The sequence below is a fragment of the Lutjanus erythropterus genome, chromosome 13 (assembly GCF_056507025.1).
Source record: "Lutjanus erythropterus isolate fLutEry1 chromosome 13, fLutEry1.hap2, whole genome shotgun sequence".
Taxonomy (NCBI): domain Eukaryota; kingdom Metazoa; phylum Chordata; class Actinopteri; order Lutjaniformes; family Lutjanidae; genus Lutjanus; species Lutjanus erythropterus.
This window is the reverse complement of record NC_139329.1, coordinates 27010897-27024626: the sequence shown is the minus strand read 5'-3', so window position 1 is coordinate 27024626 and position 13730 is coordinate 27010897. Positions and strand designations below refer to the sequence as shown.

General features: G+C 38.4%; 1 long non-coding RNA gene across 1 annotated transcript in view; it reads left to right on the top strand.

Moving 5' to 3' along the window:
* The first annotated feature begins 325 nt into the window (after window positions 1-325).
* LOC146316743 (uncharacterized) overlaps window positions 326-13730 on the top strand; it is a 43677-nt gene continuing 30272 nt past the window's right edge. Inside the window, exons 1-2 of the long non-coding RNA XR_014771772.1 lie at window positions 326-458; window positions 1048-1080. This is a non-coding gene — a long non-coding RNA (uncharacterized LOC146316743). The remainder of the gene's footprint in view (window positions 459-1047; window positions 1081-13730) is intronic.

The following is a 13730-nucleotide window of genomic DNA, read 5'->3' as shown; positions in this document are numbered from 1 at the left end:
GTATTCACATTACAGTAAGCTACATGACATACACAGTTTCATACACTCTTAAAGTAAGGCTTAGTAATTATCCCTTAACAGCGACTCAGCTGACCAAAGTGTTTAAGTGTTGTTGTGAGCCCATTATTACTAATAAAAACCACATACTGGTTGTTCTTCTGTCTTGTTCTTACTGGTTTCTTACTCATGTTTTCTAGACAAACCCACAGTCAGTGCAGTGTTTCTGTGTACTTTGATCGACACCATTTCATATGTTTTTGTAACACTCCCATTTCTCAATATTGAGTTCACACCCTGCGGAGGAGATCTTTTTCTCATGGAGGTGAAACATTTCTCTTACACGAGTCACATGATCAGATGTCCCCTTCGGACACAACCAGTGCCGGATGTTTGGACATATCTGCAGAAGATTGCCGGGGAAGGATCAGATCAGGCACGCAAAAAAGTCTCTCTCCCAGGTGTGTTGCAAGAGAGGATAGAAGGTGTCAATGAGAACTTGTGGCCAAGTGAAGAGGACAGGGTTGACTGACACTGGTGTATTTCTGTATATGTAGCTCTCCTATTACTTGTGTATTGTGCAACTTGAATTGCTTTCTGCAAAAATGTTATTGAAGTATGATTCGTTATATATATATATCTCACTATTGTCTTTGTATATATATTCATCATATATATTTTTTGTTAGCGTTTTTATGTCATTATATAATGACTGACTAATTCTTGTTTTAGACGATGGATGTTGTTAGTGGATGGGTAAACAAGTTGATCCTGACATGTGTATAAAGGATTTAACTGGTTAACTGAGCTGTGCATCAGTAAAAAGGATTGTGAAGAGTTTTGAAAACCAATTGTAAAGTTCAATGGTTCACGCGTCACATTGAAACAAACATAAATCGAAAGTCATCAGGTGCATCGAACATCAAACATGAGTCACGTCCCATTTGTTTTGTTAAAGATTCCTGGTGGTGAACACGTACGAGTGGCTCATCGGCATGAGTCACTGTTTGCAGAGAGCCTCTCTTTATTATTGTCTTCTTCTTTTCCCAGGTGTCTTATTGAAAGAGGATCAACACGCTCGAGGTAAATCGCATTTAGTGCTCTGCTGTAGGATGTGATTGGTGATAGATCAGACTGTATTAGGTAACAAAAGACTTGAATTAACTGGCTGTCAAATCAATAGTTGCTTCTCTCTCTTCCCCTCTCTCTGTCTGGCTCACTCATTCTTTGTGGGTGTGTAGGTTTAGTCAATATATATTGGAAAACATATACTTTGGTTCAACTAAACAAGAATAAACACAGTTCTTGGGTGACTTGGTTGACAGCAAATTAGCAATACATCTTGGTAGGACAGTGGTTCCCAACTTGGGGGTTGGGACATCCCAAGGTGTCATAAGATGTTTAAATGGATGGGACACAGAGATTCCTCAAATTATTGTATTTTCCCGATGAATTCGTGAATAATTTTACCTTCAGAGGCTTCTAAAAGTACTTCAAACAGACGGGAAAGTATTCTTTAGTTGACACTTGATGATGGATCACAACTAGACCTTACTTCCTGTCAGGAGGTTGCAAGTCAAAATAAAAATGAACCCCTTTGTAGGAGATAGTGCTGTACATACACATTCTTCCCTTGACTGGTTAACTTTTAATACAAGATTTGTAATATTTAGAGATGAGCCTTAGAATCAGTGTCAGTCCTGGTCTGGCTAAAATAACTGGATTGGATATCGGAGGAACAAAATGTGTAATCTGATAGGATCCATTAGCCCACACTATGACATAATTTTCTTAACTAAGCTTTGAACAATTTGCCATAAAGAATAGAATTTATTTTAAGATTATTATTATTATTATTATTATTATTATTATTATTATTGACAGGTATTAATACATTAAAGGCATTATTAACCTCATTTATGAGAGGGAAAAATGGTAGATTGGTATCGACAAATACTAAAGGTTGCATTATAAATATCTGTAACAGACATGAAAAAGAGGTACTGAGTCATTCCTAATAATATTTAAATGCCTGTATTGTGATTGTGTTGTGTGAAGTCATACCACATCAAATTATCTTACTGGAACACTGGATTTTGTTAGTATGAACACCTTTTGAACAGTGTAATCTAGAAAGGAGCAAGCTTTAACTTTGCATAAAATCTGTTTAAGTCCTTTGCGATGCTACCAACCAGCAAAAAACACACAAGAAGAATTCACCACTAAATGGGGAAAATATACAACAAGTTCTTGTTGCACACAATTTGCCTTTGAAGCTCTCCTTTGAAATTTGTTAATTTACAGAGTCAGTTGTTGTCCCTTTGTAAAAACAGATGGCTGTTTGAGGTAACTGCATGAAAAGCAAACAAACTACAACATGTGTTACTTTCTGGAGGCTTGTTGTACAGGCAAATATTAACATTTTCTTTTTTGACATCACACAAAACTCACAATTTTTTTCTGTGACCGTGCATTGAAATCATATAACAACACACATTACAGCCCTTTATCCTTTTATTTCCTCACCTTTTATCTGGTTGTATGACAGATAATGTGTGTGTGTAGATGCGTGTTCAGTTTGTGCATTAATAAGTGTGTATCTGTGTGTCTGCCTGTCACTGTGCATCTGGCTATGTTAGCTGTGTCTGCACTTTTAAGGTCAGAACAGTCGACAGCCTGTTTGGCGAGAAAAATAATCTGGAGCTGTCAGAGTCTCCCCGCAGAGCTCCAAAATGTTTATGACCTTGTTCCGAAGGAGACTTTGCTCGTTTTGATATGAAGGTCCATCTAGTTTATTTGAGAAAAATGTGTCATTCAGGGTTCATAGATTATATCTTATTAGGAAATATGAATTTTTGGATAGTATACTTTATCACTGAATAACGTAGCTTATCCCTTAAAATGATACTGAAGGACAGTCTAGGGATAAAGACATTCAAAAAACAGGAAACTGCATTTCACCAGTTTAAAGACCATCAGAATAAATGTGCCACTTTGGTCACCGACCAAAAAAACAAGCTATTGTGATGATATAGAGATTGGACAAAAAAACCTGACAACACTTGAAACGTTTCCTAGACTGAGACAGTCAATCTGAGCCTTTCTGAGTGAAAATGACTCACATCTACACAAATTTCTGCCATGCAAAGTTAAGGTTAAATTTGAAACTAATTCTTCTGACTTGTGTGTGTTGATGAGCTTTCAAGCTGTTACGTTAAAATAACATGGACGCTGCACCAGTTCATTCCCTTAAACCACTAAAATGTTGCTTTACCTGATAAATCAGGGTTGGGCTACTGATATTAAATAAGTTTTCCAACTAATCTAGGTGGACAGCAACTAACCTTATACTATATTACAAATTACATGTGAGTAAAAAATTGATATGTAGCCTAATACATGAATTAATGTTTATCAACCAAATATTTGCTCTCATCCACCACATTTCAGCCCATATGATGTCAACAGACAACAACTCAGAAAGTCACGTAACAAAGTTTTTCTCCATGACTTCTCATAGAAATTACAATTATGTTTGCATATCAGTATTGTGTGCACCGACATGCTAAAAATTAGCATATACTCCTAACCACTGTAGTGTTTGGTTTTGATGGTACTATACACACAAAATTACCATGCCGTACTGTTGTATTTTATAATAACAAGAAATAATACCCCCCCAAAAATCTATGTAACTCAACCTACAACTTTTGCATCATACTATTGAAATGTGGAAATTTAATAGAGAAAGCAAAATGTTGTATTTGTTTTGTTTTTGCGATGTTGAATATGATATCAGCAGTTTATTTGATCATTTATTGCATATGGTTTTATATCTATTTGACAAAAAAAGTCTTTTATGAACACAAATTGTTGCAATGCCAGCATTGAACTCGCTGGATTGATTGTTGAGTATCGAGTACCAGACAATTCTTCCTTTCATCTAGTCTCATGATTTCTTCCACACAGCTGTTAGTCAGACCCAGGTGGGCCTTGTTAGCCACCTGAACCCCCTTTTCACTAAAACTCAACCTGAGCCCTGTCTGCCACAGCCTTGATTTCATTTCCTTCTGTATACCTCCTGAAGTGACTGGACTATATCTAGAGCCTCCGTAATCACCGTAGCTTCATCACTCAATTTACTTTCTGCTTATTGGTCACTTTGAATACCTGATAACTGTCTTGCGATATTGTAGTGTGTTAGTGGCTCAACAGCAGCAGAGAAGATTATGTTTATCTAACTATTTTTATGAACTGAGGCGTCAAGTGCAAATAAAAAGAGAGAAGATTATACGACCGAAAGCCCTGTGAGAAAAGTTTATGATTTCACCATGTACTGCAGTGCAACATGCAGGATAAGCTACAATTAAATGTTTTCCTCTTAAGGTATATTCTTAATGATAAAGTCTTCATTTCACAGAGCAATGAATATGATTAATTGACTTACATTAAGGTGATTTGGCAGTAGTCTTAGCCCTCCTTGGAGGGCAGTCTGACATTTTACTCTCATCTCTGTATGACAGCCCTTCCATACAGCGATTACAGTCTAGAACATGAGCAGAATATTAAGTTGGTAGAGCAGCAAGTGTTTTCTTTTTTTTCTCAACCCAAGTGAATTGAGATAAGTGAAAAAGAATGCAGCATTGAAAAGAAGGAAGAAAACGTATCAATTTATCACTTCGGACTATTGTGTACTATTGCATTAGGAGTAGGACTTGTGCAAATTAAAGCAGAGGCCAGAAGACAGAGAGAGCGAGACATGTTTCCAAGGAAACAAGCTGCACTGAGGACAAGCCCTTTTTGATGGTGGCAATGTCAATATTCAGAGGAGTCTTGCTCCAGCAGATGTACACTTGATTATTCAGCTACACAGAGATCAGAATCGCAAAGACATTCACACCTGAGATTCTGGAAAAGAAAGTTATCACAAACATAAGCCACCATCAAAGGTACATTTGTACTGCAACTTGAAACACTGCTTGGGTGATAAAATATTTATTTTGCACATGACAGACAACATTAAAGTTGAGATGAAATGGAAAATGCCTTTTTAACTCTTTTACATCACATCCCTTGTCATACTGTGACTGATGGGTGGATGTCACATTACTGGTTGACACCGCTAAATATGTGCAATCTTAATTAAATAGCTAGCTAGCAACATCCACTTTTCAACATTAAATCAAATTCCTTCCAAATGTATGTTCCGTGCATAGCTGTTTCAGATGGAAATATATTATTATACATATCTAAATGCTAAATATGGAACTATAGCTAGCTAGCTGGCAGTTAGCTTAGCTTATACTCTTCTGTAAAACCACTATGTTGTTCTAACACTTCTGAGCCAGACTAGCTGTTTTGCAGCATTTGTGCCAAGCTAGTGACTGGTGACACCTGGGGCCCAGTATTACACCTGGTGCAAAGCAGATGGCACCAGTGACACTGTTATCTTACAGCGGCGCAATTGTCAAAGATAGCAAAAGAACTTGCACCTGTCTGTGTGCAGGAGTTCCACAAATGAAGAGGTTGCCCAGGCGTGTTTGGTATCTTGTGCAAAGTTTCATTATGTTAAGCTTTTGTGCATCACTTCCCTCAAACTTCTGAAACTACACTTTCTGATTCTGTTTCCTCCACTCACAGTAGTGTCAGCATGAACGCCAGCCAATAGTCTTGCCTGTGTAATCAGTTTTTTCACCCGTTTCCCTGCCAGTGCTAGATGATGAGAGCCGACTTTCTGATTGGTTTATTGCATGTTACGCTCAAAACACACCCATGAATTAATCAAGGCACTTGTGTGTATCCCACTGCGTGCCATGGGGTGGGACAGGGCGGGAGACCCCTGTGCACTCATGGTGCAAGATGGCAAAGGTGGACTTGGACATGCCTCGAATTAATTAAAACCCTTGCACCTTGCGTTTTGAACCATGCACTTTAGATCGCTGTGAGATAGAGCCCCTGAAGATTCCATGTTGGAGAGGATGTCATGCGGCTCAGCTCCCACTGGCAACACTTGAAATTGTTCAACATCCTCTTGAATCCGCATTCTTTACATATATTTCATAATTTCTTGTATCAGAAACTTAGCTATATAAATAAAATCTGACTTGACTTGATTTGGCGAAGCTGACTGGCTGCTGCCTCTTATTTACCATACAGACATTAGAGTGGTATCATCATCTAGCTCTAGAGAGCTAGAGAGTGAATGAGCAAATTTCCAGGGTCTTTATCCAATAACGATTAATGACATAAATGAACATGATGGCTTGAAACTGGACAAAAATGTGCAGTTAGTGTGGGTTGTAACGCTGTCAACAGATCCAGTGTTGCTGTCTGCAGCTCAGATGTGGCAGACGTTGTGAAGGTTTGACATGTGTGTGGTATTTATGCCTCCTTTCAGGCTAGACGGTCTAAGTTGACTTGCACTCTGCATTATTTAAAACTCTGACACTGGGTTTTTTTTCAAGTTTTTCCAACTTTTTTTTCTCTCTTTTTCCCCCTCTAGCTTTCATGCTTGTGTTCAACCGGGTGCCAGAATGTGGCTGCGTGCAGCAGTGTTGGAATACATCGCGTATGGTGGGAAAGCAGAGGGGCTCTCTGTGTGTGGCACAGGCCTACACTTGGATTAATTTGTGTGATGTGAATTAATGGCTCACTGGAGTGTGGTAGACGCCCTTTAGTATCACCCGCAAACTACCAGCGCAGCTCGAGATGAGATCCCAGCTGCATTAGATCACCCACCAAGCTGTGCAGAGCTGGTAGATGCAGAACAAAATGAAATGATCTTGTCACCTAAATCAGTTTTTTTTTTTTTTCTGTCCGATGAAATCCTCTGCAGGAGAGTACTTTCGTTACAACTTCTGCTCCTTCTGATTGGACTGGAAACGGACTCATCCTTCATGATTAACCAGAGTTCAAATCGTGAAAAAGACCCAGAAGAATCAGACACTAATCATCACTCTCCCTCTTATCCAGCCTAAAATATGCTATTCTGGGAGCCTGCTATCTTTCTTTGTCAGATACTGTACTCCACTCACTTTCTCTTCTAGAGAAAAAATCATGTCTCTTATGTGAAGCCTGTCGTTGTACCTGGGGAATAGAGACAGAGGAATGAAATGCTCAGTATGTGTGTGTGTGTGTGAGTATGCGTGTTTTGAAATTGAAGGTGTCTTTTGCTTCCCGAATGTGATTAATATATTCTATTGGTTTCAGGCCTGCAGTGAGATTACAGCCCCACTTTGCCTTGAACACAAATATGGGTTCCATTCAGAAAGACACTTTAGTAAAGTAGCATATGTCTTATTTTAAAGCAGCGAGCATTTTTGCCTGTATCCCTCTGTGGCGAGCAAGGAATCAATCATGCTTTTATTTCTGTAATTCCAAGTTTAGTCCACTTAAGGAACAACGCCGTATGAGCACCGGATGACAATTGGCAGTGTGACGGTGCCATGCTTAGTATTGATTTCCAGCTTTGTGCTGTTGGCTGTGGCATTTTCAAATCGTTGTTTGCCTGTGCTTCTGCCTCTGCTAGGGACAACAACACAATCGAGGTAATAGGCTGCCTTAATAGTATATCCGTAGAGGGAATAGAGAGTGAAATGAGAGTGGGTCACTGAGTTTAAAACTAGCTGAGCAACAGAAAGTCCCAAATAAACTTTATCTGGTTTTCAAGATAAAAGAAGTCAAACAGTAATAGTATTCTACCCTGCAGACGTACTGATTATAATGTATTAAAAATGTTAAGGGCTTAAATATGCTAAAAACCTGATTCCAAAAATGTTGTGACACAGTGTAAACAGAATGCATGCAAATATTTAATACTGAAACTGATAAACTGCATTGTTTTTTGATAAATATGCAATCATTCTGAATTAGATGCCTGCAACATGTTCCAAAAGAGTTGGGACAGGAGTGTGTTTACCACTGTGATACATCACTTTTTCTTTTAACAACACTCAGTAACTGTTGAAGTTTTGAAAGTGAAATTCTTTCCCATTCTTGCTTGAAGTACAGCTTCAGGTACTCAACAGTCCAAGGTCTCTGTTGTCATATTTTGCACTTCGTAACGCACCTCACATTTTCAGTGTGAGACAGGTCTGGACTGCAGGAAGGCCTAGTCTAGTACTTGCCACATAGAAGTGGCTTGCTGAAAAAAACACAAAAAGATGTCATATGGATGTCAACGTATGTTGCTCCAAAACCTGTGTGTAACTTTGAAACATCACCGAGCTCTGTCACAATCTGGATGGTCCATTTCCTCTTTGGCTCGGAGGTCACAACGTCAATGATTTCCAAAAATCTGAAATGTGGACTCGTCCGACCACAGCACACTTTTCCACTTTGTGTCAGTCCATCTCAGATGAGCTCTGGCCGCAGCAAAGTCCGCGGCATTCCTGGATGTTGTTGATAAATTGCTTACTCTTTGCATGGTAGAGTCATGAACTTGTGATGAAATTTGTTAATCGAAAATAAAATTTGATTTATTGATTGATTAAAGCATTGTGTTCTGCTTGTATTTGTTTTACACAGCATACCAACTTTTTAGGTATTAGAGTTGTATCTTTTCTTCAGCATTTTACCCTGAAGATGTACTGACTGCAGTCTATTAAAAATGTTAAGTATCGTAGCTTTTGTCAGGGCTTAAATATGCTACTTTTAGCATTTTAGCGTCAATAAAACAAACAAGGCTGGCAGCCCCTACGTGGTGTTTCACTTTATGTGCCACCTGGTTGAATGTTGTAGGAAATCTGCTTGATGCTTTACAACAGAAGACAGAAGGAGGATGCTGTTCTTCCAGCTCTAATGAAGCATTCACATTTTCTCACAATGGCAGATGGAGCAACAGAAATGCCGATGAAATAATCATGTTTATCTTTGTAACGGAAGCAAAACAGAATAATTTAGACGAAGAGGATTTATGAGGTGTTAATGCTGTCAGACACTTGTGCCAGTAATATCACAGCAGAGCCAAATGATCATCTCAACCTAGGTGTGATTTGTTTAAGGTAATTCTGTCCCTGAATTATAACTTTTTAATGGTTAGAGAAATTAGAGAGACATTACAGAGAACCTAACCCCAGGTAACACGGGTTTGCATGATTTTATGAGTGCAAATTTAGCAATTATGTTGTGATGCTTTCAAGACACGTGATGGGCTACAGGCTACATGTACTCCCAGTTTGTGCTTCTCATGCATTAGCATACATAAACACAGGTAAGACTCTTCTAACCATCTGGGAGAAAAAATATCCTACCCTGCATGATTTTTAACTTAATTTTAGACCTGCGTTGTAAGTTTGCCTCATAATAAATATGGCAGCCTGCCAGCCACCAGTATTATCATTACACCAAGCCTTTTATCAGATCTGTGACTAAGTAAGCTAAGGCTGTCAGAAATATTTAAAGTATCGAAAGTACCAGAGCTATAAACAAATGATGTAAGTACTCATAAGACCTCAGTTCAGTACAGTTTTTACTGTCCTGCCTAAAATTTGGCTTGCAGCAAAATCAGACAGTGCTCAGTGTTTTTCTGTACCAGCATTTTGTGCAGGTTCTTAATTAAAAAAGCACAAAACAAACCGAAAACAAACAACATAATACCAACAAAGAATGCTGTTTTGTGACTTTTTCTTTTTGCTGTGGATTGAAAGAGGTATTAAGCATTGTCTAACGCAAACAACAAGCATCTTTTATCTTATTTCCCTCCTCATTGCAGCATTATACACAGGTACTCTATATTATAGCTGTTCAGTGAGTGCTAATCTGTGATTTCAGCTAACCAAGTTAGCCTCTATACTAGTTTTATGCGTCTAGCTGTGTTACTGATTCAACATAACTGTTGAATTAACTTTTATGCAGCCATTTTGCTTTTTTTCCTTTTTACTCTTGAGGATTTTATGTTCTTATTTACTAGATTTAACCTTTATTGGAAGCATCTTTAACTCTGTGCACCTGTACAGGCGTACAAGAGCAGGAGAACATCAGCACCAGAAAAATATTGTATCACACAGAATATATTGATTTGAATCATCTTCCAGCCTTTAAATGTTTCCACTTTCTCTTCAGCCTTTTACACAGAGTTGACATAAATCAATATGACTTCCATTTGAATAAGAATCATCCCATGTTTAACAAACAAAAGGAAACAATACAGAAACTAGCAACAGCAAAAAATTAACCTTTTAATTCAGTAAAAGGAACTTTTGGAGCGTTGTCAAGTTGTGCCTGACAGCAATCACTTCACATTTAGCTACAAAGCAGTGACCTTGGAACAAGGTGGGGCTGTGTACTCTGAGATCCGGACAATTTGTCTCTCCAATTTCTCTGCAATTCCTGCAGTCCATCACTGTCATAAGCTCATTATTGATCAGAGACTGATGCGTCTCATGTTCACAGTTAGTTGTCTCCTACTGTATCCTCATCACTCATATGTGAGCTTTGCACAGTGATATCACAACTGTAAAATAAAACAGGATCTCCAAGAATGACTTCCAGTAAAAAATAACAACAGTAGCACTACTATACTGAGCACATTTGGATATTTAAATATCTTTATTTACGGGTATTTGTGAAAAGGCACAGATAAATAAATTTAGCTTCAATCTAATTTAAATTTAACTCCAATAGTTCAAGGAGGCAAACAACCCCTGGTGCCTCCCTACCAGAGTCAAACAGTGCTAGGTACTTGGCTTGTTAGTATCATGAATGCCGAGGACCCTTTGACCAGAGACTCTTTATGTTGGAGAGTCATTAAAACAACTACAAGATAAATTATTAAAAATAGGCAAAAAACAACTACAAAGAGTCCAAGATGGACAAAATGACTTGGGAGATATATAAAAAAAGATACAAAAAGACACAAAACACCTACAAAATTGCACAAAAAGACAACAGAGACAAAACCACTACAAAGAGACACAAAAATGACCACAGATAGACAAAAATGACTACAAAGAGATTAAAAAATTACAAGAACGATACACAAAATGACTACAGAGATGCAAACTGACTAAAAAGAGATACAGAAGACTACAAAGAGATACAAAATTACCAAAAAAAGATGAAAGATGACTACAAAGACGTAAAAAAAAAGACTTCAAGAGATGCAAATCGACTTAAAAGAGATACAAAAAGTCTTCAAAACTTCACACAATGACAACAAAAGGACTAAAACGAGTTCAGAAAGATGCAAACTGACCACAAAGAGAAGCAAAATAGGTTGTTTTGCTATGTTGGAGGATTGGGGGGGTTGTCTCATAATCTTGTAGCTAATTGTTGATATGTGACATTAGTTACATTAATATTTAGGATTGTTTATTTGGCATTCCTTTATTACACTGAATAAACATAGTAACTATCGTTAATGTGCAGTTTATTATGGTCAGTAAGCAGTGCTTTAAATGTGAGTCTAAACACATTTTTAGTTATTTTACAAATGTGTCCTTCTTTAAAAATTTGCTGCATTCTTTGAATGTCAAAAATGTCAAAACCCGCCCCTGACAGAGAACGAAAGTTTAATATTTAAAGTGAAAGTTGTGGCAGTAATGGTACCCAGCTCCTGCTCAATAAGATGGATATAATGTAAGCTTTCCAACAAAACCTTCTAAACGCAGCCTGAAGCGCTTCACTGTACAAACAGCAGCAGGAAATTACTCCAAATTGTACCCAGAAATGTGAGTATGTGAACAAAATGCCCCATAAGACTGTCTCAAATCATCCTGCAAATGTCTGAGGACTGCTGTGTAGCATGAAAGGAACATCCATCTCATTTAAATAAGTCAACAACTCCCGAGTATTTAGATTTCAGGCTCAGTAGACACGGGGTGCCTCCACAGGAGACGCCCACCGGCATGTTAGCTTTCTGCTGATTGACTCAGCGGGCTCTCATTATCGCGAGGAGAATGAGCTGTAAATGTTCTCACTCCCTCTTCTGTTTATTTTCAGGTTACATCGTTGTTGGGGAATGTCACCTCAATGCCAGTTTTTGTTTTTCTCCCAAACTGAGAGGAGCAGTTACCACATTATTTATAGCGTGACATGCTTTATTTAGTATTCCCACGAAAATAATCCCAGACGCTATTTGTTGGTGCAGTGAGTGAAACGCTTGCAAACTCTCCAATGCTGTGGCTGCACTGCGTGTAAACTGCCCTCTGTATCACTTTACCTACATGACGCCTCGCAGGATGTGAGAGTTCACACAGGTTTTTATGACGTTTGTCTTCAGGGTACAGTCTAAGAGTGCGATACCATAACTCTCAATAATGTCAGGGGCAGCGAACAGCAGAGGAGCTAAAGAGGCATGGAGCTAAAGAAAAACCTTGAATGGCTTCACACATCAAAGAGCTCAGAGAAATGTTTTCTCATCTCGGCTCGAGCAGGAATCAATACGAGCTCTCCCTCTCTTAACGAATAGGTAGAACCGAGCACAGGTGGTATTCTAAGAACATACAGCCTCTGCCTCGGTTGAGGATCAGCCGCTTCTCCGGTTTCACATGTTTATGTCACATTATTTGTCTGTGGTGATGAAGAAATAATCTGCTCTTGATCTAAAAACAATCTATTCCACACTCTTAGAAATACGGGTTCCAAAAGGGTTCTTCCTAAGGTTCTACCCAGAACAATTTGCTTCTGAAGAACCCTTTTTGGATGGAAGGGCTTGTCAAGTGTTCTTTGCAAGATTAAAGGTTGCATCCAGGACCCTTTTCATCCAAAGAACCCTTTCGTAAAGCATTCTGGATCTCCTGGATGGGTTCTAGATGCAACCTTAAGTATAAAAAATGTTCTCTGTGGACCTCACTGTGTTGGTTCTAGATAACATGTTTAGACTATATAAAAAATTCTCTGTAGAACCCACTGAGTAGGTTCTAGATATAAACTTTGCAATCTAAAAAGGTTCTCTATAGAATCCCAGGTATGTTTAAGATAAAACCCTTAAAAATCACCACCACACCATAGGAGGATTCTTTGTAGGGTTCTCTGTCGAACCGCATGGGGGGGTTCTGGGTGAAACCTTTCACAGATTGTTCTAGGTATAACCCTTTATGTTAGCTTCTAGGTAGAACTCTCTCAAAGGATTCCAAGTGGAACCTTTATAAATGGTTCTACCTGGAACCAAAAAGGGTTTTCTGATGGGGGCAAGCTGATGAACCCTTTTATGGTTCTAGTTTGCAGGTTCATTTGTAAGTGTGTATTATTTTAAGGAGGTAATTTGTCAGCAGTTACATTGATGGATTGAAGAAAAGCTACACAGAGTTGTGATTTGCTCACATATTACATTAATCCATGCAGATCGCAATCTCGTGATTCTTCAGGCTTTTCTTGGACTGCGGACAAGCAGCAACTTAATTTAGCTTTGCACATTAAGGGAACGGGGAGGAATGTGAATGCTGCAAATGAATACTACATTAAATATGTCTGGCCTCTGTTGCACAGGGTATAAATTATGCATTGCATCTACAGTATATCCATCTAATACTCTAACATATGACCCATATCTGTATTCTGCTCTTTGCATTTCAGATCATTTTGATTCTTCTGGAAGCTTCTTTGACAAATGTAGAGTTCAGATTGATGTCAGCCTTAGACACTCCTACCACTTGTTTTCAAAGGATTAAATCTTTGACAGGAAAAGAATGGAAAAACCAAACAGAAAAATACAGAATTTCAACCTCTAGCAGCGCAGTTTGAGCTTCCAGCAGTTTACATTAATTAAGGTGCCATACAGCCGAGCTCGCTTC